General features: G+C 38.1%; 1 protein-coding gene and 1 non-coding gene across 5 annotated transcripts in view; one reads left to right on the plus strand and one right to left on the minus strand.

Moving 5' to 3' along the window:
• Window positions 1-27,646, plus strand: part of CUNH11orf49 (chromosome unknown C11orf49 homolog) — a 189,378-nt gene that overhangs the window by 104,972 nt on the left and 56,760 nt on the right. The window lies entirely within an intron of this gene.
• LOC116859449 lies at window positions 12,915-13,016 on the minus strand. Its single transcript, XR_004381154.1, has one exon. It is a non-coding gene; the product is annotated as a U6 spliceosomal RNA (small nuclear RNA).

The raw sequence follows: 27,646 nt of genomic DNA on the forward strand, positions 1-27,646 counted from the left end.
TTAAATGTTTTTAGTGTACCGTGCTAGGTGATAAAAGGTATGCAGAGAACTCATTCATTCATTTTTTTCATTCACTCAGCAGTATTTGTTGAATACTAGGTTATTACTCTAGGTGCTGGAACTAAAAGGATAAGGAGATATAGTTCTCTTATTAAGGAGTTCATAGTCTAGTTGGAGAGAAAATGGACATGTAAGTAAACAGTTATCGATCACTGGTAGAAAGTGTCAGGCCAAATACGAATGTTTATTTGCTCTCTCTGTACAACACACTAAAATTATAATATAGGGGGGAAATGATAGTAAGCCAAAAGGAAAAACAGAACAAGAGAAGAGATTATATTAACAGACAGGTGTCAACTAAATTTTAGAAGCTGAACAGCAGATGGTTAAGTAGGAACAGATTTAGCAAAGAAAACTGATGACTACCTACAAAAAGGAAAGGTGTCTGCACTTGATCTTAGCCAAAAGACCGAGAAGCAATGGGAAAGATGTCTGTTTGTGTCACAGAGGTCCAGGGTTCAGGAACTGGAAGCGACAGTTACTCTGAAATTGGGGGTGTGAGGAAAGCTAAAAACAGGAAGATCTGTTGAAAGTCTTTAAAAGAAGCAGTTAGATTCCTAGATCCTCTCCCCTTCATCAAGCATCAGGGCCAGTGCCCTTCTGAATTCAGTAGAAGTTTGGAGAAACTAAACTGGAGGAACTCTCAACTCAGGAATGAGATACTCAGAGAAGGGGTGAGGAGGTCTAATGAAAACAAGAAGATTAAGACAGTGTCTGTACGCCAAATATTGATATCCTGTTCCCTTCCTTTGCTTAGCTCTCAGAATGCTGGCTGCCAAGTGGATCCCCTCCAGACATAAGTCTGGAATATTTTCTGGAGAAACTAAAGTAACCCCAGAAAAAGTCCCTACGAATATGATGTTTAGGAGTTCCACTGTGAAATGACCAGATCTCATATTCACTGTACAAAGATCAATGTTAACAAGCTCCATCCATTCAGCTAATGAGCTTTTTAATATCTCACTCTAAATATGGATGGACATACGCAAGGATCACCAGTCATGTGGAGGAAGTCTCAAACATGATAGTCAGAAGCCAAGACAAAACTGACAGGGCAGAGGAAGAGGAAACTCAGAAGTAGTGACAATACAAGGAAAAGAATACTTCAAGAAAGCTGTTATTAATAACCTCAGGAGAACAAAAGAGAAGATACTGGACCCGTTAAATAAGACCAGCCTGCTATAAGCAATGTCTGCAATAGCCAAACTGGGGAAAGAGCCTAGATGTCCATCGGCAGATGAATGGATAAGAAGATGTGGTGTGTATACACACACACACACACACACACACACACACACACACAATGGAATATTATGCAGCCTTCAAAAAATGAAATCTCGCCACTTGCAATGACGTGGATGGAACTAGAGGGTATTATGCTAAGTGAAATAAGTCAATTCGAGAAAGACAATTATCGTATGATCTCTCTGATATGTGGAATTTGAGAAACAAGGTAGAGGTTCATGGGGAAAGAGAGGAAAAAGTGAAATGGGACAAAACCAGGAGGGAGACAAACCATAAGAGACTCTTAATCTCAGGAAACAAACTGAGGATTGCTGGAGTGGAAGTGGGTGGGAGGGATGGGGTGATGGATGATGGACATCGGGCAAGGTATGTGCTATGGTGAGCGCTGTGAATTGTGTAAGAGTGATGAATCACAGACCTGTACCCCTGAAACAAATAATACATGATATGTTAATTTTAAAAAAAGAAAAAAAAAAGATTACCCTGCTATTAAAAAAAAAAAAAAGAACAGGAAAGGGTTCTTAGAAATTAGAATACCAGAAATAAAAATTCAGGGGCACCTGGGTGGCTCAGTAAGTTAAACGTCTGACTCTTGCCTTTGGCTCAGGTCATGATCCTGGGGGTTGTGAGATGGAGCCTCATGTGGGGTTCTGTGCTGGGTGTGGAGCCTGCTTGGGATTCTCTCTCTCCCTCTGCCCCTCCCCACCTCTAAAAAGAAAAGAAAAAGAAAAAAATCCAATAGAAGGGCTGAAAAGTTAAGTTGATGATATTGCCCAAAACAGGCCAAAAACTGGAAAGTAAGAGAAATAATGCAAAAAATATAGAGGCCCAGTCCTGGAGTATAACATTGAAGAAAGAAAACAGAAGAATTAGAATGCCATCAGGCTTCCCAACAGCAATTCTGGAAGCTAAAAAAACAATAGAAAAACACTTTCAGAATTCTAGGGGAAGATTATTTCTGACCTCAAATTCTGTGCCAAGCCAAATTATAAATCAACTATGAGACATAATGTAGATTTTTAGATAGGCAAGAGCTTATAAATATTAACTCCCATACAGCTTTTCTCATGAAACTACTAGAGGTTGTGTTTTCTCAAAAAATGGGAATAAATCTAAAAAGGTGGGAAATTATGGGATCTAGAAACAAGGGATCCAACAACACAGGAGAAAGTCTAAGAGAAGTCTTAAGATGATAATGAAGGATAGACCCAGACCACCATTTGTGCAGAAGAGCTAGAAAACAACCAATTCAAACTGGAGCAGCAGAAAACTTCTAGAGGAATGTATATAAAAATATAAAAATAGAACTGCTAAAACTACTGTGTCAGGGGAATCTGGGTACCCCAGGCAGTTAAACATCTGACTCTTGGTTTTAGCTCAGGTCATGATCTCAGGGTCATGAGACTGAGCCCCAAGTAGGGCTCTGCAGTAAGCATAGAGTCTGCATAAGATTCTCTTCTCTCTCCACCCCTTCCTGTTGCTCTCCCTCTCTCAAATAAATAAATAAATATTTCTTAAAAAGCAGTTGTGTTAGATTACATTCAGTTGGAGAGTTAGATATGAATGCTTTAGTTAAAGAAATAATGATTAGGGGCGCCTGCTGGCTCAGTCAGTGGAGCGTGCAACTCTTGATCTCAAGGTTATGAATGTGAGTCCTGCGTTGGGTGTAGAGATTACTTGAAAAATAAAATCTTTAATTAAAAAAAGAAATCATGTTTAATACTTAGAAACTCTAAGCAAACCAAACCAAGAAAGTGACAATTATTCCAAGAAAAATTAAAAGTTAAGAAGGGATAATTGTACTAATAATATACCTTGCAGCTTGGTTATGAATAATATTTATATAGCATAAAAATAGAAGTACTGAATATTTTAAACTAAAGTTGGTGCTATATAGTAGAGAGATTGGAAGATGGGAAGTATGTGTAGGTGGTAAAAAAGGTAATTTGTCGTCTTCAATTAAGCGTCCAAAGATAATGTCTAAAACTTAAAAATCAAAAAAGGGCAGCAAAAACATGTTATTTAAAAATGAAAAGTGAAAAACAGAAGACTAGCTGAATTTTTTAAATGGAGTTAGTTAAAAGTGTTATTGCTGTAGTTTGATTTAGAGTCAACTTTGGAGTTTGAAAAGACAACACACCTTTCAAATGCATTTGTCAGCAGAGATTCAAGATACAGAGACTGGAAGAGGAAATATGGTCCATAGTTAAATCATGTGAATGGATGGGATCACTGAGGAATGAATGTGTGGTGAGAGAGGGGGATAAGGGTAGAACTTTGGGAGATCCTTTTATTTAATGGGTGAGAGGGGCACGTGGGTGGCTTAGTTGGTTAAGCATCTGCCTTTGGTTCAGGCCATGATCTCAGGGTTCCTGGATTGAGCCCTGCATCAGGCTCCCTGTTCAGTGGGGAGTCTGCTTCTGCCATTCCCCACCACCCCTCCCACTTGCTCTCATACGCTTGCTCTCTCTCTCTCAAATAAAGAAATTTTTTAAATCTTAAAAAAAAGAAGAAACATAAAATGCTGAGAATTAATTTCTAACTAAATTGGCATTGCTCAGTAAACTGAAAAGCTATCTAAAGTGACCTCCAGAATTTATTTTGGGGCGCCTGAGTGGTTCAGTTGTCTAAGTGTCTGCCTTTGGCTCAGGTCATGATCCCAAGGTCCTGGGATCAAGCCCCCCATCAGGCTCTCTGCTCAGTTGAGAGCCTGCTTCTCCCTCTCCCTCTGCCTGCTACTCCCCCTGCTTGTGTTCTCTCTCTCTCTTTCTGTCAAATAAATAGATGAAATCTTAAAAAAAAAAAAGATGAAGGAAGAAGAATCAGGGAAGAAACATCAGAATGTATGAAAAGAAATGGGAAAATATGACCTTACAGAAACCAAGGAGGAGAGTTCTGAGGAAAAGATGGGCAATGGTATCAGTTGTCACAGGTGGAGAACTAAGAAAAGATCCTTCGAATCTACTACGGTTATTGAGTGATCATCCACAAATTGCAAGAGAATAGTTCAGTTGAATGATGGAAGCAACACTGAAAGGATTATTGAGTGAATGGATAGGTGTGATGAGAAAGAGGGGGATACAGACTATAGCACACCCTTCTGAGAAATGTGGCTTTGAAAAAATGAAAGGAGAAGAAAGGTTTAGCAAGCAGTCTCTGAAAGATTTTTTAGATTAAGGGATCACTTAAACATGTGCAGGTAGATAGCAAGGAGTTAATGGAAAAGGCAAGATTAAAGATGCAAATGTAAGGGGATAATTGATAGAGCAAGGTCGCAGAGAAACTGAAAGAACACGGATTCAGGAGCGCAGGTGGAGAGATTAATCTTAGTAAGAAATAGGAAAGATTCTTTCAGAGAGGAAAGGAGGAGGTGAGGATTAACTGAAGACAAAAAGAAATATTAAGGCATGGGGGAAGGAAATTGAAGGACTAAAAAAATCAGATGACTCTGATCTTCTCAGTGAAATCATTTATCGACTTAGAGTTGGGAGTTGGGGCTAAGGGTTAGTTTGGAAATGTGAGAATGGAAAATGTCTGGGGCAGCTGTTGTAAGGAATGCAATACAAAGTCAGAAGGAGATGACTAAAAGGATTACCCAGTAGCCATGAGCATCCAGTTGAGGTTAGAGAGTATGGATTTGTAATAAAGCCAATCAAGATGGTTCCTGGACATCCTCCAAGAATTCTGTATCTCCAAAAGTTGTGTTAGTCATCATCTTGGCTGGAGAGGGATTCCTTGGAGTGTCTTAGGGGACATCCCAGGGTTCAAAAACTTGAGAACAATGCTTGCTCAAGGAGAGTTAGTGCTCAGGAGTACCAAAGAGCAGGTTTGCCTGTGGGATACTTCCATCTGTGGGTCATTCAGAGGTCTTGTGGGAAGAATCATGGGCAAAGAGAAAGAAATATATTTAAGAGACTTGAGAAGCAAAGCAGTTTGGTATCAAAAAGACCTATGGCTGCGTGTATATCTGGTCACAAATCTGAGGGTGGGAGCGTGTTGGAGGACATCTGGATTCAGATAAAAGAAGAGGAGAAGAGAAGTGACATCATCATGGGATTAGACCACAGACTACCTTAGCCAGATGGAAGATACAGATAAAGCACTTTTGATGTAGATCGAAAAACTGGACTGAGTTAGGAGAACATGGTGATAGGGATTTCAAACGTCAAGACATAAGTTCAAAGTCACATTCAGCCAAAAAGCAGCACACCTGATTAATTCTTTTTTTTTTCTGTTTATGTTTTTCTGATCATTAAAGAAATACTTGCTTATTGTAGAAATTTAGTAGTATGGAAAGGTGTAATGAAGCAGAAAAATAATCACCTCCAAATCCACTACTGACAACACTCACCATTTATATACTTGCTGTTATTCCTAGTGGGGTTTTTTGTTTGTTTGTTTTGGGGGTTTGGTTTTTGTTTTTTTGGGGGGGGGTTTAGCTTAAACAACAGAAATTTATTTTCTCACAGTCTCCAGGCTGGAAGTCTAACTCAAGGTGTCAGCAAGTTTGGTTTCTCCTGAGGCCTCTCTCTCCTTGGTCTAATATTTTTTTTATTCATGGGTGTTTTTACACAATATAGATTATGCTGAATTATATTTGTATAACCCTGTTTTTTAAAAAAAACATAGGGGCTTTTTCTAAAATTCTTACATTTAAAATTCATTTTAAATCTCATTTTATTTTTTTCTTCCTTAAAATTTTAAATCTTTTATTTACCTTCATGTTATCTTCATTTCAGAAGGAGGAAATATGAGCTATGAGTTCTAGATATAATTATAAAAATAGTTTTACTCTTTACTGTTTCCTACTGTTATTTACATTTTTCTGTAGATTTCAATCAATACTATTAGGCAGGAAAAAGACATAAGAGACATAAAAGTTTAAAGGAAAAGGAAAATTACATCATTTGCAGGTGACATGAGTACTTAACCTGGAAAGCCCCAGATAAGTTGAATCTATTATAAAGAGTATGAAACTTCAGCAAGGCAATTAGACAAAATATACTAACACCATTTATTTATTTATTTGTTTGTTTGTTTGTTTATTTATTTAAAGATTTTATTTATTCATTTGACAGAGAGTGAGAGAGTACAAGCAGGGGGAGCAGCAGAGGGAGAGGGAGAAGCAGGCTCCCCACTGAGCAGGGGAACTGATGGGGACTCTATCCCAGGACCCTGAGATCAAGACCTGAGCCGAACGCAGATACTTAACCATCTGACCCGCCCAGGTGCTCCCAGTGATTTATTTAAAAATAATAGCCTTACGGGGCGATGCCTGGGTGGCTCAGTGGATTAAGCAGCTGCCTTTGGCTCAGGTCATGATCCCAGTGTCCTGGGATCGAGTCCCACATCGGGCTCCTTGCTCAGCAGGGAGCCTGCTTCTCCCTCTGCCTCTGCCTGCCGCTCTGCCTGTGCTCACGTTCTCTCTCTCTATCTCTCTCTAACAAATAAATAAATAAAATCTTAAAAAAAAAAATAATAGCCTTGGGACCCCTTGGGTGGCTCAATTGGTTAAACATCTGCCTTCCACTTTTGTCATGATCCCAGGGTCTTGGGATTGAGTCCTGAGATGGGCTCCTTGCTCAGCGGGGAGCCTGCTTCTCCATCTGCCTACCTCTCCCCCTGCTTGTATGCTCATTTTCTCTCTCTCTCTCTGACAAATAAATAAATGAAAATCCTTATAAAAAATAAAAACAATAGTCTGTATATATTCAGATAAGAAGAAAATACCCTTTTTACAACAGCAAGAGAAGATAGAATACCTAGCAATAAACCCAACAAGAATATCCACGACTATATGAAGGCTTTAAAACAACTCTGTAGAACCTGAAAGAAGATTTGGGCATATGGAAAGGCATACTGTGTTCTTGGAAAGGAAGACTTAAAAATCATAAAGCTGTCAGTGCTCCTAATTTAATCTATAATTAGCATGATCTCAGTAAAAACAGGATTTTATTTTGCATGTTTGCTTATTTTGTTAAGACAAGCTGATTGTAAAGATTATACAGAAAAACCAAGTAGACTAGAATAACCAGGAATATCCTGAGAAAAAAAAGAAATAATGGAGCACTAGCTGTGCCAGATTTAGAATCTATTATAAGGCCATAAAATTTTATTAATAAAATAGCTAACACAAAACACTGTGTCCCAGGTACTGTTCTAAGCACTTTAGATAAAATAATTCATTTAATCCTCACAACAGCCCATTAGGATGAGCTTGCTCAAACTCACAGAGCCAGCAAGTCTCAGAGGTTGAATTTAAACTCAGAAAGCTGGCTCCAATATACATGTTCTTCATCACTATTCTGTACAAACATTCATTACTGGCACATGAAGAGATAAGTAAAGATCAATGGACCAGAATGGAGAAGCCCCAAAATTGACCCAAATGTGAAATGGTACTAACTTATGTTGGAGGAGGGAGGGTGTTTTAACTCAATGAGCACAAGTAGTAGCCATCTTTTAAAAAGTTGGATTCCTTCCTCACACCTTATATGAAAATAAATTCCAGATGGATCAAAAAAATTCAATGTAAAAATTGAAACCATAAATACACTCAAAGAAACCACAGGAAAATGTCTTTATAATCTCACAGAGAGAAAAGCCTTTCTAGATATGAATGACAAAAAAAAACAAAACCTGGAAGTCATAAAAGAAACTATTGATGTATTTCATTAGATAAAAAAGGATGAAAAATCTGTATGACAAAAAAAAAAAATACAACAAACCCTATATGTAAGAACCAAAGATTAACAACAAACAGGAAGAGGTATTTGCAGCTTATATTACAGGTGAAAGGCTAATTTCCTTACATACACAGTTCCTAAAAATCAGTTATAGAAATACTAAAAATTCAGGTGCCTATTTGGTTCAGTTGGTTAAGCAAATGCTTTCTGCTCAGGTCATGTGGGATTGAGTCCTGAGTCCGGCTCCCTGCTCAGTATGGAGTCTGCTTCTCCCTCTTCCTCTGCCCCTCTTCCCTGCTCATGCTCTCTCTCTCTCTCTCTCTTGCTTTCTCTCTTTCAGATAAATGAATGAAAGAAAAATACTAAAAATTCTGTAGAAAATTTAATGAAGGAAATGAACAGAAAACTCACAGAAAAGGATTGTATACAAGGTTCTTAAAAAAAAAAAAAAATTTAGGGGCACCTGGGTGGCTCAGTCAAGCGTCTGCCTTTGGCTCAGGTCATGATCCCAGGATCCTGGGATCCAGTCCCACATTGGGCTCCCTGCTCAGCAGGGAGCCTGCTTCTCCCTTTCCCTCTGTTTCTCCTCCTGCTTGTAATCGCACATGTGAGTGCTCTCTCTCTCTCTCTCTCTGTGTGTGTCAAATAAATAAGAATAAAATCTTAAAAAAAATTTTAAATAACAGCTTGAGATAAAATTGAATCCCATAAAATTCACCTATTTGTTAAAAATTTATTTTAGAGAGGGCAAGAGAGCACAAGTGGGAGGAGCATAGGGGGAGAGAATCTGAAGCAGACTTCATGCTGAGTGCGGAGCCTAATGCCGGGCTCCATCTCATGACCCTGAGATTACAACATGAGCCAAAACCAAGAGTCAGACACTTAACTAACTGTGCTACCCAGGCACCCCTACTTTTAAATTATTTTAAAGTAGGCTCCATACCCAACATGGGGTTTGAACTCACAACCTTGAGATTGAGAGTTGTATGCTCTACGGACTGAGCCAACCAGATGCCCCAAAATTCACCTATTTGAAATGTACAATTCGATGGTTTTTAGTGTATTCATACACAGTTGTGCAACCATCACCACAATCAATTTTAGAACATTTTCATCACCAACTCCCCCCGCCCTCCAAAATACCCCATACTTATTAGCAGTAACTCTAATTACTAATTACCTACTACTTTTTCCCCATCCACCCACTCGTAGCCCCTAATTTACTTTCTGTCTCTTTGGATTTGCCTATTCTGGACATTTCATATAGATGGAATCCTACAATATGTGGGCTTCTGTGTCTGGTTTCCTTCACTTAAAATAATGATTTCAAGGTTCATCCATGCATAGTGTGTTTCATGCATACCTCTTTCCTTTTCTATGACCAAGTAATATTCCATCATGCAGGCATACCACGTCTGTTTATCCACTCCGCCGTAGACAGACATCTGGGTTGTTTCTTCTTTTTGGCTATTATGAATAGTGCTACAATGAATATCTGCATTCAAGTGTTTGTGTAAACATACGTTTTCAATTCTCTTGGGCATATACCTAGGAGTAGATGCTGGGTCATATGGTAATTCTTTTTTATTTATTTATTTATTTATTTAATTTATTTCAGCGTAACAGTATTCATTGTTTTTGCACCACACCCAGTGGTCATATGGTAATTCTGTGTGTAACTTTGTGAGGAACTGCCTGTTTTCCAAAGTAGCTGCATCATTTTACATTCCCGCCAGCAATGCATGGGTTATAGCTTCTCCACATTCTTACCAACACTTGTTATCATCTGTCCTTTTTATTAGCGGCATCCCAGTGAGTATGAAGTAGTATCTCATTATGTTTTTGATTTATATTTATCTGAAGATTAATGATGTCAGGCATCTTTTCATTTGCATATTGGTCATTTGTGTATCATCTTTGGAGAAATGTTCATCTACATCGTGGTATGTACCAGCCCATTTGTTCCTTTTAATTGCTGAGTAGTATTCCACTATATGAATATAACACAATTTGTTTTTTGTTCACCTGTTAATCAACATGTGAATTATGTGGGTTTTGGCTACTATGAATAAAGTTTCTGAGAACACTTGTCTATAAGTCTTTTTGTGCACATATTTTTTCCCACCCTTATTGTGATATAATTGACATGTAACATTATATAAATTCATGGTGATATGATTTGATACATATGTATATTGTAAAATGATAACCACAATAAGGTTAACACCTCTATTACCTCGCATAATTACATGTTTTTTTGGGGGGGGGATTTATTGTTGTTGGTGGTGAAAACACTTAAGATTTACCCCCTTAGCAACTCTCAAGTATATATACAGTATTGCTAAGTATAGTCACCATGCTACACATTATGTCCTCAGAACTTATTCATCTTATAACTGGAAGTTTATACCCTCTGACCAACATCTCCCCATTTCTACCACCCCCATTCTTGGTAACCACCATTCTACTCTCAATTTCAATGAGTTTGACTTTTTTAGATTCCATATATATTTGTCTTTCCAAATAGCATTTGTCTTTCTCTGTCAAACTTATTTCACTTAGTATAATGCCTTCAAGTTCCATCCATATTGTTGTAGAAGGCAAGATTTCCTTCTCTTTTATAGATGAATTGTATTCCACTGTATACATATACCGTATTTTCTTTATCCATTCATACATCAGTATTTATATTGTTCCTGACTTGACTATTGTGAATAATGCTGTAATGAACGTGGGAGTGGAGATAGGTCTTTGAGATAGGAATTTCACTTCCTATGGATATATGCCCAAATATGGGATTGCTGGATTGTATGGTAGTTCTATTTTTATCTTTTTGAAGAACTTCATACTATTTTCCAGAATGACAGTACCAATTTACATTCTCCCCAACACAAGGGTTTCCTTTGCTCTACATTCTGCTAACACTCGTTACCTCTTTTTTAATAATAATTTTTATAGATGTGAGGTGATATCTCATTGTAGTTTTGATTTGCATTTCCCTGATAATTAGTGATGTTGACTATCTTTTCATGTATCTGTTGGCCAATAATATCTCTTCTTTGGGAAAGTATTTATTCAGGTCCTCTGCCCATTTTTAAATTGGATTATTTGGATTTTTTTGCTATTGAGTTGTGTGAGTTCCTTATAAATTTTGGATATTGATGACTTATCAGATATATGGTTTGCAAATATTTTCTCTCATTCTGTAGGTAACCTTTTCATTTTGTTGACTGTTTCTTTTGCTGTGCAGAAGCTTTTGAGTTTGATGTAGTCCCAGTTATTTATTTTTGCTTTTGTTGTTTGTGTTTTTGGTATCACATACAAAAAATCATTGCCAAGACCAAAGTCAAGAAGATTTTCCCCTATGTTTTCTTGTAGGAGTTTAACAGTTTTAGGTCTTACATTTAAGTCCTTAATCCATTCAAGTTAACTTTTGTAAGTGGGTAAGATAGGGGTCCAATTTCATTATTTTGCCTGTTTTCCCAGCACCATTTGTTGGAGAGACTAACCTCTCTCCACTGAGTGTTTTTGGTTCTCTTGCCAAATATTCACTGTATATGCATAGGTTTATTTCTAGGCTCTTGATTCTGTTCCATTGGTCTGTGCAAATGTTTTTATGCCAGTACCATACTGTTTTGATTATGTTATAGTTTTGTAATATAGTTTGAAATCAGGAAGTGTGGTAGCTCCTGCTCTGTTCTTTCTTAGGATTGATTTAGGTATTCAGGGTCTTTTGTGGTTTCATATGAATTTTAGGATTTTTTTTTAACTGCTGTGAAAAATTCCATTGGAACATTGCTAGGGATTACATTGAATCTGTAGATAGCTTTGAGGAATAGGAACATTTTAACAATATTAATTCCCCCAATTCATGAACACAGATATCTTTCCATTTGTTTCTGTCTTCTGTCTTACAGTTTTCAGTGTACAGATTTTTCACCTCTTTCATTAAAATTATTCCTAAGTATTTTATAGTGTTTGATACTATTGTAAATGGCATTGTTTTCTTTATTTCTTTTTCAGTTAGTTTGTTGTTAGTGTATAAAAATGCAACTGGTTTTTGTACATTGATTTTGTGTCCTGTAACTTAACTGAATTCATTTATTAGTTCTAAGAGGTTTTTGATGGATTTTTAATTGTTTTAATTTTTTAAAGATTTTATTTATTTGAGAGAAAGAGTGAGCAAGAGAGAGAGAGAGCACATGAACAGGGGCGAGGGAGAAGGAGAAGCAGACTCCCTGCTGAGCAGGGAGCCTGACATGGGTTTGATCCCAGGACCCTGAGATCATGAGCTGAGCCAAAGGCAGAGACACTTAACCGACTGAGCCATCCAGTGCCCCTTGTTGGATTTTTTAAAAAATTCGTTCTATATACGGTGATATTCTCTACAGAGTTTTATTTCTTCCTTTCCAATTTGGATGGCTTCCATTTCTTTTTCTTGCCTAATTTCTCTGGCAAGGACTTCCAGTACTATGTCGAAAAGGCATGGTCTCATTCCTGATCTTAGAGGGAGAGGCTTCAGTCTTTCACCATTGAGTATATAAGTTGTGGGCCATAAATGGCCTTTATTTTGTTGAAGTACATTCCCTTCTATACCCAATTTGTTCTGAGTTTTTTCATGAAAGGATGCTGAACTCCATGGACATATGTTTTTTATTTCTCTTGGGTAAATATCTAAGGGTGGAATTGCTGGCAGACTTTTTCCGGAGTGGTTGTACTGTTTTAACATGCCCACCAACAATGTCTGAAAAATCCCTATTGTTAACACATCCTTGGTAACATTTGGTGTTTTCAGTCTTCTTTTCCCCCTTAGCTTTATTGAGATATAATTGACATGTAACATTGTTTAAATTTAAGATATACAATGTGATGATTTGATTTATGTATGTATTGTGAAATGATTATCACTATAAGGTTATTTTAAAAAATATGGAGCACTTCGCAAACTTGCCTATCATCCTTGCACAGGGGCAATGCTAATCTCTATCGTAACAATTTTAATATATGTGTTGCTGAAGTGAGCCCAGATTTTTTAATTTTAGCTTTTCTTGTGAGTATTGAGTGCTATCTCGTTATGGTTTTAATTTGCATTTCCCTGATGATTAATGATGCTGAACAGTTTTTAATTGTTTATTTGGCCATTTTCTTTGTGAAGTTCCTTTTGAAATCTTCTGCTCAGTTTTGGGTGGGCTGTTTTAATTATTGAGCGGTAGGAGTTCTTTATGTATTCTGGTTGCAAGTCAGATATGCATATTGCAAATATTTCTACCATTCTTTGGGTTGTTTTTTTCCCTTAATGGTGTCTTTCACTGAGCAGAAGTTTTTAAAGTCCATTTGATCAATTTTTTCTTTTATGGTTAGTGCCTTCTGGGTCCAGTTTTTAAAAATCTTTGCCTACCCTAAGTTTGTGACAGTATTACCCTACATTTTCTTCTGAAAGGAATAGAAATCTAGCTTTTATGTTTAGGTCTATAATCCATCTTGAATCAATTTTTGTGGGTGGCTTGAGGTTGAGGTCAAGGTTCTTTTTGTACCATCTGGATAGCACCATTTGTTGAAAAGACTTTACTTTTCCCACTTACTTGTTTTTGTTCCTTCGTTTAAAAAAAAAAAAAAGTCAATTGACTTTATATGTGTGGGTGCATTTCTAGATCTTCTGTTCTGTTCTACTGATATATTTGTAAAACTTTAGTCTTAATTACTTTAGCTTTATAGTAAGGTAGTGTATGCACTTCAGCTTTTACTTTTCCAGTATGGTTTAGGTCATTAGAGGTCTCTTGCATTTCCATATAACTTTGAGAATAAACTTGTCAATTTCTACAAAAAGAAAGACAGACAGACAGAAAGAAAAAAAAGAAAGGAAGGAAAGAAAGCAAAGCAAAGCAATCCTGAGAATAATTTGATTGAGATTTGAAGACTCTGTAGATCAATCGGTGGAGAATTGTTAACTTCATAATATTGAATCTTCTAATCCATGGACATAGTACATTTTTCCTTGGGTCATCTTATATTTCTCTCAGCAATGTATTATAGTATTTAATAGATAGATCTTACACATTTTATTGAATTTATCCCTAAATATTTCATGTTTTATGCTAATATTATAAACAGTATTATTGTTAAAACTATTTTCTTTACCAATTTTTCACTGCAACATTATAGAAATATAATTGCCTTTTTGTATATTCCTCTTGTATCGTGTGACTTTGTTAAATTCACTTATTAGTTCTCATAGTTTCTTTGTAGATTCCTTAGAATTTTCTACATGCAAAATCGTGTCATATGCAAATAGAGGCAGTTTTACTTCTTCCTTTCCAATCTCTGTGGGGTCTTTTTTCTTTATTTATTGCACAGGGTAGAACCTCATTACAATATTAAATAAATTTGGTAAGAGCAGATAACCTTGCTTTGGCTGGAAAATTTTTAGTCTTTAGAATTAAGTAGGAGGTTTTTCATGGATGCCCTTTATTAGGTTGAGGAAGTTTACTTTTATTCTTAGTTGGTGAGAATGTTTATTATGAATTGATATTCATTTTTATATTATTTTTCTGAATCTATTGAGTGACATATGATTTTTCTCTTTTGTGCTGTTCATGTGGATAAATCCACCTTAGTCATGATTTATTATCATTTCATATGTCATTGGATTCCTTTAACTAACATTTTGTTAGTGATTTTTGTGTCTATCTGCATGAGGTATTTTAGGGTATTGGGAGTCAGGATTATTCTGACCTCATAAGATGAGTTTGGAAGTACTCCTTCTTGTCTTTTCTCAAAGAGTTTATATACGATTGGCAATTTTTTAAAAAGATTTTATTTATTTATTTGACAGAAAGAGAGATCACAAGTAGGCAGAGAGGCAGGCAGAGAGAGAGGGGAGGAAGCAGGCTCCCTGCAGAGCAGAGAGCCCGACGCGGGGTTAGGACTCTGGGATCAAGACCTGAGCCCAAGGCAGAGGCTCTAACCCGCTGAGCCACCCAGGCGCCCTGGCAATATCTTTTTTAAGTGCCTCTTTTTCTAAGAAGACTTGAACCTTTAAATTAGGTTTAATATGCTTCTTATATACTCTTTTTGCAACACTTCTCATACATACAGTTGTTAGCTTAAATTCTGCCTGCCTTATTGGGCTATAATCTCCATGAGCGCATATACCTGTTCCTATGTTCCTAGCATCTGGCCAAGTGCCTGGATCAAGGCACATATAAATGAATATTTACTGAATTGTATTAAATTAAAGGGAAAATAAGAGACAAGGAAAACTGAGAATTGTGGCAAAATAGTGAAGATAATATAAGAAATCTTCCTTTGGGGCGCCTGGGTGATTCAGTGAGTTAAACATCTGACTTTGGCTCAGGTCATGATCTCAGGGTCCTGGGATCAAGCCCTGAGTATTTGTGCTCTCTCTCATATAAATAAATAAATAAATAAATAAATAAATAAAATCCTTTTTAAAAAGGAATAAAAATAAAAAATATCCTTTTAATTTTTTTAGTTTGCTTTTTATTTGAGTATAGTAGACATCCATGTTACATTAGTTTCAGGTACAAACAGAGTGATTCAGTATCTCTGTATATTTTGCTAGGCTCACCACAAGTGTAGTTATAATCTGTCACCATACAACTATTATAATATAATTGACTATATTCTACAATATACCTTTTATTCCCATGACTTATTCATTCCTCAACTGGAGGCCTTTATCTCCCACTCCCCTTCACCCATTTTTCCCATCTCCCTACCTCCCTCCCCTCTGGCAACCATCAGTTTGTTCTCTGTATTTATAAATCTGATTCTGTCTTTTGTGTGTTTATTAATTTGTTTTGTTTTTTAAATTCCACATATAAGCAAAATTATATGACATTTGTCTTTCTCAGTCTGACTTATTTTACTTAGCATAATACTATCCAGGTCCTTCCATCTTGTTGCAAATGGCAAGCGTCCATCCTTTTTATGGCTGTGTAATATTCCATTATATACATATATGATACATATATACATACACACATATACCACATCTTCTTTATCCATACATTTATCAATAGACACTTAAGTTGCTTCCACATCTTGGCTATTGTAAATAATGTTGCAGTAGGGGAGGGTGGCTGGGGGGGATGGAGCAGCTGGGTAATGGACATTAATGAAGGCATGTGATGTAAGGAGCACTGGGTATTATATAAGATTATATATGAATCACTGACCTCTACCTCTGAAACCAATAATCCATTATATGTTAATTAATTGAATTTAAATTAAAAATAATGTTGCAATAAACATAGGGGTGCATATATAAAAGTCTTCCTTATTAAAAAATTACATTGCAGCAGGGTGCTAGGCTGGCTCAGTCAGAGGAGCATGTGACTCTTGATCTCCGGGCCTTGAGCTTGAGCCCCACATTGGGTGTAGAGATTACTTAAATAAATAAAGCTTTAAAAAATTACATTGTGGCAAAAAGAACAATGAGGCCTAGGTGGATGGTATACTATTAATGAATGAAAGAAAAGAAACAGCATTCACCTCCTATTTTGATTTAGTCTTCTCAGTTAAAGAGGATGCTGTTTGGACTGAAAGAGATAAAGTGAATGGTAGTTCCAGGGAATGAAACCAAACATGACTGGTATTGTAAGAGATCATCTGACTGCTTTAAATGAATTCAAGTTCCTGGATCTAATGTACATTCCAGGGTACAAAGACCTAGTAGATAAGCTGGCTGAACCACTGCTGGCAATCTTTAGAAAATGGAAATTATGCCCATTATGGGGAGGGGTTGGCAGGGGGGAGAGAAGCTCCAAAGATTGAAGTCAGGGAACCCATATTCAGAAGGTCATTTCAGCAGACTGAAGGTTGGTGACCTTGGTATATATCTTGGGTGATATTCTTCAACTATTAAAATGAATAAATAGCTATAGATATTCAGGAAAGGAACCTGTGGTAATGGTAAACCTATCAGAGTTTATTGAAGAAGTGGGGAGGGGAGGACTAGGGGAGGAGATGGAAGAAAAGGGGAAAGAGAAAGAAAGAGATCCCACATTTGTAGAGTAAGGAAGGTCTGCTTTCAATCCCAGCTCTTTCACCTCTTAATAAAATGACATTGGGCAAGTTATTTAACTTCTATAATCCAAATTTTCCTATTAGTAAAGTAGAAATACTAAGAGAACAGCCTACTTCATAGGGTAGTCTTGAGGTTTAAAACAAATAATGTGTCTAAAATGGTTATTTATTGGGGCACCTGGGTGGCTCAGTGGGTTAAGCCTCTGCCTTCCGCCAAGGTCATGATCTCAGGGTCCTGGGATCGGGCCCCACATTGGGCTCTCTGCATAGCGAGGAGCCTGCTTCCCCCTCTCCCTCTGCCTGCCTCTCTACCTACTTGTGATCTCTCTCTCTGTCAAGTAAACAAATAAAATCTTTAAAAAAATAAAAAAATTTTTTAAATGGTTATTTATTTATTTATCAAAACCAGCGATAACTGTGAAGTGATGGGAGTGGTAATGCATGATGGTGATGGCCGTAATACTGAAGGAGGAAGAAATGAAACAGTCAATGAAAATATATTCCCTTTTTGAAGGGATAACTAGATTGGTAAATTAGGAGAAAGCTGTACTTAGTATGGCTATATTCATTATATTTGTTTAGTTTATTTGAATTTCAGCAGGACGTTGACAACATCTCCACAATAACCTTGTGAAAAAGCAGAAGGAATATAGGATGGATGATAAATAATTGGTTGAACGATCATACCAGATAGGCTCATATGATCCTTTTTTTTTTTTCTTAAGATTTTATTTATTTATTTGACAGAGATCACAAGCAGGCAGAGGCAGGCAGAGAGAGAGGAAGGGAAGCAGGCTCCCTGTTTCGCAGAGAGCCCGATGCGGTGCTTGATCCCAGGACCCTGAGATCATGACCTGAGCCGAAGGCAGAGGCTTTAACCCACTGAGCCACCCAGGCGCCCGGCTCATATGCTCCTAAAGGAACATCTCCAGAAGTGTAATTCTGGATGACGTCCTTAGCCATTCTTTTTTTTTTTTCCCCCAATCCATTGTTTGAATGAGGGCATTGATGGCAAGCTGATCAAGTTGGGAGAGATAGCTAAAAAGCTACCTGAAAGAAACAAGACTTGAAAAGAGAGAGTTAATATAGTAGAGTAATATGGGCGTGGTATCATACATCTGCAACCAACAGCTGTGTGGCCTTGAGTAAGTTAAGTAACCACCTAAGCCTTTGTTTCCTCAGAATACCACTTATCCCATGGTGGTTGTGAGAATAAAAATGTGTGTGTGTGTGCGCGTGCGTGTGTGTGTGTGTGTGTGTGTGTGTGTGTGTTAGTTATCTATTGCTTTGCAATAAATTGCCCTAAACCTTAGAGACTTAACACAGTAAACATTATTTCACACAATTTCTAAGCATCAGGAATGCAGGAGCAATTTACTTGGATGGTTCTGGCTCAAGGTCCCTCAAAAGCTTGAAGTCAAGGCTTAGGTTGGGGCTGCAGTCATCTGAAGTCTTGATTTGAATAGGGTTCCTAAGCTCACTTGTATCGCTGTCAGCAGGAGGCCTTGATACTTCACATGTTCCTCATGATTATGGCAGTGGCTTCCCCCCAAAAAGTGATCTCAGAGGAAGAAAGAGCAAGCCGGAAGCCACAGTGCCTTTTATGACCTAGTCTATGAAGTCACATACTGTCACTTTTATTCTGTTCCTCAGAAGTGAGTCCCTAAGTTTAGCCCCTACCGAAGGGAAGAGAATTAGGAACTGCCTTTTGAAGAGAATCAGGAGATTTTTGTGGACATATCTTAAAACCACCACAATATAAAAAGTATCCATAGTGTTTAATACTTAGTTGGTACACTGTAAATGGCACTTATTATTATACTGTAATTAGTATATACCTAATACATGTGCTCTTTACTATAAAGCCATTGTGGGCAGGACAAAAAAAAAAATCTCATGATTCTTCAGATTCCTGGAAAATATAGAGAAAGAAGCATCATATATCACTATAATTCATTACAACTGTTTTGTAAATTAAAATGAATGGGCTATATTGCATTAAGAATAGTACTAATAAAAATACAATTTAGTGCTACTTAATGGGTGTACCTAAAACGCATAGTATCGTGACATGGATAATCTGAATGACAGTTAATCCAAAAATTGATTTTGTTTGGTTTTATACTTATACTTAAATGTAGGTATGGCTCATCTGAGTATTCGTCGAGTTTTAATTGTGCAATGTACCAGCTTGTCTTTTTGCGTGTCCTGCTCTCCTTTCCATTTAAGAATGGGCAACAGCTAAAACTGACAGAGAGGGCCCAGTCTACAGCAAGATAAGACTTGCTGTTCACATGCCTTCCCTGAGGGCAAGGAATGGTTTGGGAGAGAAATAAATCAACAAACAAAAAAGTATTTTATCAACAAAGGGCTCAATTAAGCAGGAGAATTAATGTTGAGAGTAAAAATGTTAAAGCAAGAATTAATATGGCTAAATCGCTGGGTAATCTAGATTTCTTCTGTTTATGTATACATTTGTATACATATGGGTATAGAATATCCATCATTAGCCTCAAGGGTTGTCTGATGTTCATCGTAAACAAAAACATAAGAACTCTTCCACTCCAGGTGGACAGAGTAATTTAATGGGTCACTTTGAGAAGATAAGATCATTAAATAGAAGATATTGTCACATCTTAAACTGATTAATTTTCTAGAGGTTTTTTGTCTAGTGTTTTGATTTGCATTAAACATTAGATCCTCAGGGTAATGTCTGACATGGTTGAACTCTCTTTAATATCTTACCAACATAGCAGTCTAACCTCTAGGGTGTTCAAAACATAGTCACTAATTTGAAAGTACGTAAAAATGGTCCCTGAAGAGCCAGTGTTTACAGAGTTTATATGTGTCTTCCTAGACGAGGCAGGAAGTCTCCTAAGAGTTTCACAGGGAGCGTCTTATAAATGCATAATCTTCAAATACTGATCAGGTCACCAACTGCAGATTTAAAAAAAGTAGTGAGAGGGGCGCCTGGGTGGCTCAGTGGTTTAAAGCCTCTGCCTTCGGCTCTGATCATGATCCCAGGGTCCTGGGATTGAGCCCCGAGTCGGGCTCGCTGCTCAGCGGAGAGCCTGCTTCCCTTCCTCTCTCTCTGCTTGCCTCTCTGCCTACTTGTGATCTCTGTCAAATAAATAATAAATAAAATCTTTAAAAAAAAAAAAAAAAAGGTAGTGAGAGGGGTTTAAAGTATTGCTAGCCTAACCACTAAACTAGGTTACTGGACCCAATTGCAACATAGTGCAGTGGCTTCCCACACAATACCAAGGAATTCTTAGACACCAGCAGGGTGTCCAAGAATTCAGCTGAATTCACCTCAATTCCGATACTATCAACCTGGAGATAGCATCCAATTCCAGAGGATAAGTGTTCTGGCCTACAAGCCTGCCCCCCACTGCCTTACTTCAGTTGTTATCTGTACTTCTGACCAATTAACTCTAAATCCGGGGTTTCCAGGACTTCCTCCTCAGGTCTGAGTGATTTGCTAGGGCAGCTCGCGGAACTCAGAGAAGGATTTTACTTAATAGACTACAATTTATTATAGAAGGATATCACTCCAGTACAGCCTGATGGAAGAGAAACATAAGACAAGCTTTGGGGAAGGGGCATGGGGCTTCCATGCTCTCTCCCACTGCACCACTCTCCCCAAATCTCCACATGTTTGCCAACCCAGAAACTCTCAGAACCCCATCCTTTTGGATTTCTATAAAGGCTTCATTACATAGGCATGGTTAATTAAATCATTGGCTTTTGGCAATTGAACTCTTACCTCCAGGCCCTCTCCCCTCCCCAGCAGTAGGGGGATGGGACTGAAAGTTCCAACCCTCTAATCACAAGGTTGGTTCTGGCAATCACGCCCTTATGTGCTTTCAAAAGTCACCTCTGAACAATAATTATAAATAAATGAATATTCTTAAAAAGAAAAAAAGAAAGAAAGTTACCTCACTCACAAACAAAAAACATATTTATCCCTCTCAACATTCAGGAAATCCCAACGGTTTTGGGAGCTGTGAGACAGGAATTGTGCCCTAAGACCAAATATATATGAAAAATATATTTTTGGTCATCCCAGTGACCAAAATATATTTTTTATAAATCATATGTCACAGCCACACACCAACAATCATGATAAATGTTATCAGAAAGGGAGTCACTAGGGATCCAAACAGTGAAGAGAAAAATCCATATTAAAAGCAGTGTTTTAAGGTCATTTACCATGTAGGGGACAAATAAATGATTTTATTCATCTTTTTGCTCTTTGAGGATATCTTTCTGTTATGCTCCAGGACAATAAGCCATATTCATAATGTTAAACCAGGATGATTAAGCAAAAGGTAAACATGTTCACTATTACCTTTTTGGTAAAACAAGGAAGTTTGTGATATAGTTTAGAGCTACTTCTGTCAAATATGCTTAAAATTGGAAAAAAAATTTTGACATTTGAGTAAGCTTTACTTATTATACAGAATGCACATAGAAGGGGTCACTAGAGGCCTCTGGAAATACTGCATACTGATTTAGCGTCATGAAGGTTGCGCATCCTATTCTGTGAATAATAAAATAATTATAATAATGACTATCATTTAAACGGGTCAGGAACTGTGTTAAATATTTTCACGCATTATGGGATTGAATCTTCTCAATCACCATTTGAGTAAGAATTATCATCTCTGGTTAATAACAAGGAAATTGAAGTATAGCAGATAAATTGTCCAACATTGTTTAAATAGTAAGTGGTAGAGCCACAAGGAAAGTGAGATCTGAGAGCCTCCATCCAGGTTTACTATCTTAGTCTAAGTGTTTATGGTGACAAGGAATACCCTTTCTAAGGAGGAATGGTATTGTAACTTCCAGTTTATTTTCAAAGAATAAGTGAGGATCCTCTCCTTTATTTCTTATTTATATGACCCTTTGTTTTTCTCTCACCCTGTGGTAAACTGAATAATGGCAGGGCACCCAGAGATATCCAGTTCCTAAGCCCTGGAACCTGTGCATACTATTTTATATGGTGAGAAGAACTTTGCAGATAGGATTAAATTAAGGATCTGGAGATGGGGAAGATTATCCTAGATAATATAATCACAAGAGTCCTTTTAAGAGGCAGACAAGGTTTGATTAAAAGAAGAGGAAAAAGCAGTGGGAAAGACAAACGGAGGGAGAGGAAAGGGCCACAAGCCAAGGAATGAGGACAGTCTCTAGAAGGTGGAAGAGCCAGGGCGCCTGGGTGGCTCAGTGGGTTAAAGCCTCTGCCTTTGGCTCAGGTCAGGATCCCAGAGTCCTGGGATCGAGCCCCGCATCTGGCTCTCTGCTCAGCGGGGAGCCTGCTTCCTCCTCTCTCTCTCTCTCTGCCTGCCTCTCTGCCTACTTGTAATCTCTATCTATCAAATAAATTAAAAAAATCTTAAAAAAATATATAGAAGGTAGAAGAGCCGAGGACGTAATCTCTAGAATCTCCAGGAAAAAGCAGCCCTGTTGGCACCTTGGTTAGCCCTGTAAGACAGGTGTTGGATTTATGGCCTCTAGAACTGTTAAGAGAATAAATTTAAGTCGTTTCAAGCCACTCAGTTTGTGGTAATTTGTTACAGCAGCCAGAGGAGTCTAATATACACCCCGTATTACTGGCTTCATGGCTAATTTGCTTCATACTCTGTCCTTGTGTTTTTCCTGTGCTTTGTAATTATTTTATTACTTTCCTGAATGCAGCTGTAAAGTGTGTGAATAACATACATGTAAAAACACTATTTCAGATCAAGTTGAAGGACGAGTATAGAGAATTGAGCTAAGCTTCTATAGGCTATTGGTGCCTCAGCCTCCATTTTGTTCGGCCTGTGGGGACCTTAAACTGACACTAGTCCCCTCATGCCAGCAAATGCTCTAGATAGCAGCTGGCAGAGTCACAAGCAGTTGAGTTCCTGATATGACTTCCCTAACAACCCTTGTGATCAATAGTCTGCCCTGGCTCCCAGGGCCTTCCCCTCGCGCACCCCTTAAAAAAGACCCCCGTGGAGCTCACTAAAGCCACACTCTTTGGGTTTGAATGGACCAATCCAGCCTTAGCCTGGAAACCCCAAAGCACTCCACTCGCAGACCCTAATAAAGGCATGTTGTCCCAGGTCCCAGGCATGTTGTCACTCTCTCTCTCTGCACCCCACCTTGACCTCCCTGTGTGGCCCCTCAAGGTGCGCTTTCTTCTTCTTCCAGGACCTACTGGAAATAAACATATCAATTTCAGTTTTTCTTGTGGTCTGCTGGTGAACCAAGACTCACCATCTAGCACCCTGTGCTCTGCCTGTAAAATGTTAATTTAACAAAGTCATAGCAAAGAGATATTTTGAGAGAATATCCTGAGGCTATCCCATATCCCAGCCTTTCCTGTGGCTGCAGTGGAAAAAGGTAAGTGTTGCTAGGTATATAATGAAAGGGATCTTTCCCGATGAGGGATCAACACACTTAGAGAGAAATGTTAAAGAACAAGAGTCAAACTAATTAATCATGACTCACATCTCTAACTAGAAATGCAATCGGTTTCTCCCACTCCTACTGCTCTTTATTATAAAAATTTTCAAACCTACAAGAAAGTTATGAGAGTATTATAAAGGCTTCTGTATGCCCTCTACTTGGATTCACCAAACGCTAACATTTTTTTATGTTTGTGCACGATAGATGGTTGGTTGATAGATAGACAGATAGATCGATCATTTGAAACTAAGTTACAGGAATCCTGATACCTTACCCTGACATCGTTCTAGGAGTTAAGGGCATTCTCCTATTATCCTATATAACACTGATATTATTATCACGTTTAGGAAATAAACACCAGGGGTGCCTGGGTGGCTCAGTTAAGCATCTGACTCATGATTTTGGCTCAGGTCATGATCTCAGGGTCACAAGATCAACCTAGAGCCTGCTTAAGATTCTCTTTCTCTCTCTCCCTCTGCCCCTCCCACCTCTAAAAAAAACAAAAAAGAACAATTCCATAATATCATCTAACATCCAGTGCAAATTATAATTTCCCCCAATTGTTCTCAAATATATTTAGCTGTTTGTTTTCTGACCCAGGATAGAATCAAGGTTTACACATTGTACTTGGTAACATCTCTTTAGTTCCTTATAATCTGCAATAAATCCTCTACTGTTTTGTTTTTCATGACATGTTTTCCTTGTTTTGCCTGACCTTCCCTGCACCCACATGTAAACACCACGGGGGCAGGGATTTCGGCCCTTTTGTTCATTACTCTATCCTCTGTATTGACAGCAGTGCCTGGCACACATTAAGACTTAGTAAATATTTGTCGAATAAATAAATGAGTGAATGAATAAGTACCATGAGTAGAAAGAGTGTCATGAAAGGTGATTTAGAGGATGCCAAGGGGACTGAGAAGCTAATCTGTTGTTTGTGTATAACTCTTACCTCTGTGTTCCAGGTAGAAGGATTCTGGGCTGGGGAAACAGACTCATTTTACAACCAAAATGGAAAAATATAAAATAATAAATACTAAAAAAAAATTAAAGCACCCCAAAAATTGGTCAAGAAAAAGAGGCATGATAACATGCACCTTAACAATGAAGCTATGAGAGACTTGCATTGAATCTTGAGCAAAAAGAGGATGTGTTTCTCGAGAAGCAAAATTAGCCTCAGGTTAATACAAAAAGAACAGAGGCCATAAAGAGAAGATGTTTGTTTTGCTCTACGTATCCATTCTTTCATTCAGCAAGTATTCATTGAGTGCCTGCTGTATATCAGGCACTGTGTCATAGGTTCCTGGGGGTCACCTTTTTCTTCTTTTTTTTAAAGATTTTATTTATTTATTTGACACAGAGAGAGAGATCACAAGTAGGCAGAGAGGCAGGCAGAGATAGGGGGGAAAGCAGGCTCCCTGCTGGGCAGAGAGCTCAATGTGGGGCTCGATCTCAGGACTCTGAGATCATGACCTGAGCTGAAGGCAGAGGCTTTAACCACTGAGCCACCCTGGAGCCCCGGGTCACCTTTTTTTAAACCAGACACTAATAGTAGAAAGATTCATTTTTGAATGAAGAAGATAATCATCACAGGACTAAAACTGTCGTGTTATTTGGAGATATTTTAATTGTATTGATTGACTTAAAAATGGTTTGTTTTCAGCTCATCACTCTAATTAGAGAAACACATCTCTGAGGGGAAATGGCCTACCAACGGCATGACCATGACCAAATGCAGCAATCATTGCATCTTCTTCCCGAAAGAACTTTCCCATGATGGTTTAGATCAGCCTGAAGAGCCTTTTATGACACTTAAAAACCAGTAAGGGGGACAGAAGGGACTGTGCTGGATCAGGTTTTTAAAGGCCGTAAGGGGTGAGTCTTATTTCAGCTGCCAGTGTTAGACAGGATTTCATCTATGAACTTTGTTCTCTTGTCCAACTCCAGTTTCCACAGGTTTCTGTTTTCCTTTGCTCTCCGGTCAAAAGGAAAAATACTCACATGATTATTAGAAATACTGGAGCAGTAAATTGTTTGAGGGACTTGAAACACCCTTTTTTCTCTGCCTTCAAAGCCTTAAATGATACTTGCTTCATTGAAGCTTATAGATCATTAAAAACAGGCCTGCCAGGGTGATGTAATACAAGTTTCAGCTTCCCCCCAAAAAAAAAAGAAAAAAAAAAAACTCTACTAAACTAATCTTTGAGTCAAGAAGAATTTTTTCTTTTCTAATTTTAGTATTTGGGGACATTTCAGCACCTTTTCACCACCTACCATATATAAAACTCCCATATCTTCCTTGAGCCAGAAGTGAACGTGGTGTCACCTCTCACAACTATGAATTTCTTCTGGCTCATTTCAAATATGTTATTATTTGCTCACTTTTTTCATTGCAGAGCAGCTCCTAAGGACTAGTGTCCTGGAAAAACAGAAACAACACAGAGGAAGATTGGTAGTTATGAGGACATCGAGAGTACTGTTGCAAACCTGAATTTTTTGCATCTTCGTGGCTTCAGTTTAGAGTAACTGTAGTTTGGCAGAGATGAGGCTGTCTCCAATTTGACCCCTGGTTTGGCTAAAAACTACATAACAACTAAGGATACCCTACTTCCTGTTACTTACAGGGAAAGAAACATGAAAGGGCCAGACTAACAAAAAAAGGAAATAACATCTGTTGCGTGCCTACAGTGAGGTAGTCATTGTGAAAGGCACTTTAATTAAGTTATGGTTCATACAGTAGCACCCTTAATCCTCACCACAGTCTGCAAGGTGCGACAGTGGTGCTCCCTTAGGTGCGGTTTTGCTTTCCACAGTTTCCTTACCACAATCAACAGGGATCCGAAAACAGAGGCTCCTTCTACAGGTAGTCAGAAGGGCAGTGGTAGCCTGACACTGTATCACTGTTTTGTCTTACCATGCAGGCATTTTCTCATCTCACATCGTGACAAAAAGAAGCGTGAATACAGTACAATAAGATATTTTGAGAGAAAGAAAAACCGCAGTCACGTAACTTTTCACAAACTGTTACAGTTTATTGTCATAATTGTTCCATTTTATTATTAATTATTTTCTATCTCTTACTGTCCTAATTGTTAAATGAAACTTTATACCACAGATGTGTATGTATAGGAAAAACCATATATAGAGTTCAGTAGTATCCCTCGTTTCAGGCATCCACTGGGGATCCTGGAATGTATCCCATAATAAGGGGGGGGATTAAAAAAAATTTTTTTAAAGGGGGGGATTACTGTATTATCCCTACATAATAGACAGGAAACCTGAGGCTCACAACTAATTTGTTCAAGGACATACAAGAAGTAGTGGAGAAGAAATTCTAAAACTGATTTTGTTTGGCCTCAAAGTTGTACCCTTGCCACTACCTCTTCCTTCCTCCTTCTCTGACCAGTCCTTCCCATTGTCCCTTGTTCCTCAGCTTAAATGTTGGAATTTCCCAAGGTTCCATACTTGGCTCATTGCTTTTCTCATGACACAGTTATTGGGCAGTCTTGTCTCTTTTGAATTTTCCCACTACCTTAGGCAAATGACTCCAAAGTCTATATTTCTAGCCCTAAATGCCTCCTGAGCACCAGTCCCACACATCCAGGATCCTGTCAGTCTCATACATCTCTACTTGTGTGTCTGACCGTTACCTCGTTTCAACACGTCAGAAACAGAACTCCTCACCATCACCCTTGGATCTGCCTCTTCTCTTGGGTTCCCCATGTCAGTTCCCAGAGTTATACTCTTATCATTCTAGACTCCTTTCCTCTCCCGCTTCACACGTAGTCAGCTAAAAAGTCCCACTGATTCTACTTTACAACAGTTCTTGAATCCCTGACCTTTTCCTTTGGTTCCCATTATCATTACCCCAGGTCTCACTTCAATCTTTCCAGCTTCTCCCATCAGTTTTGCTCCTTTTGGAACCAAGTGATCTATATACGAAGAAAATCTAACTGTGCTCCTATTCTCCTTTTACTCAAAACCATCTACAGGAGGAAGCACATAAGGCTTTCTGTGACCTGATCTCTGCCTCCTTCTTCAACCTTATTTCCAGCCTCTCCTTGCCTTGGAACTCAAGTACTGGTAGTTCCCTCATCTCACGTGTTGTTTCCCATCAGGATGCCATTGTGTAGGCTTTGTCTCTAGCACGA

This window comes from Lontra canadensis, unplaced genomic scaffold (assembly GCF_010015895.1).
Source record: "Lontra canadensis isolate GAN:19392208 unplaced genomic scaffold, GSC_riverotter_1.0 scaffold154, whole genome shotgun sequence".
Classification (NCBI taxonomy): Eukaryota; Metazoa; Chordata; class Mammalia; order Carnivora; family Mustelidae; genus Lontra; species Lontra canadensis.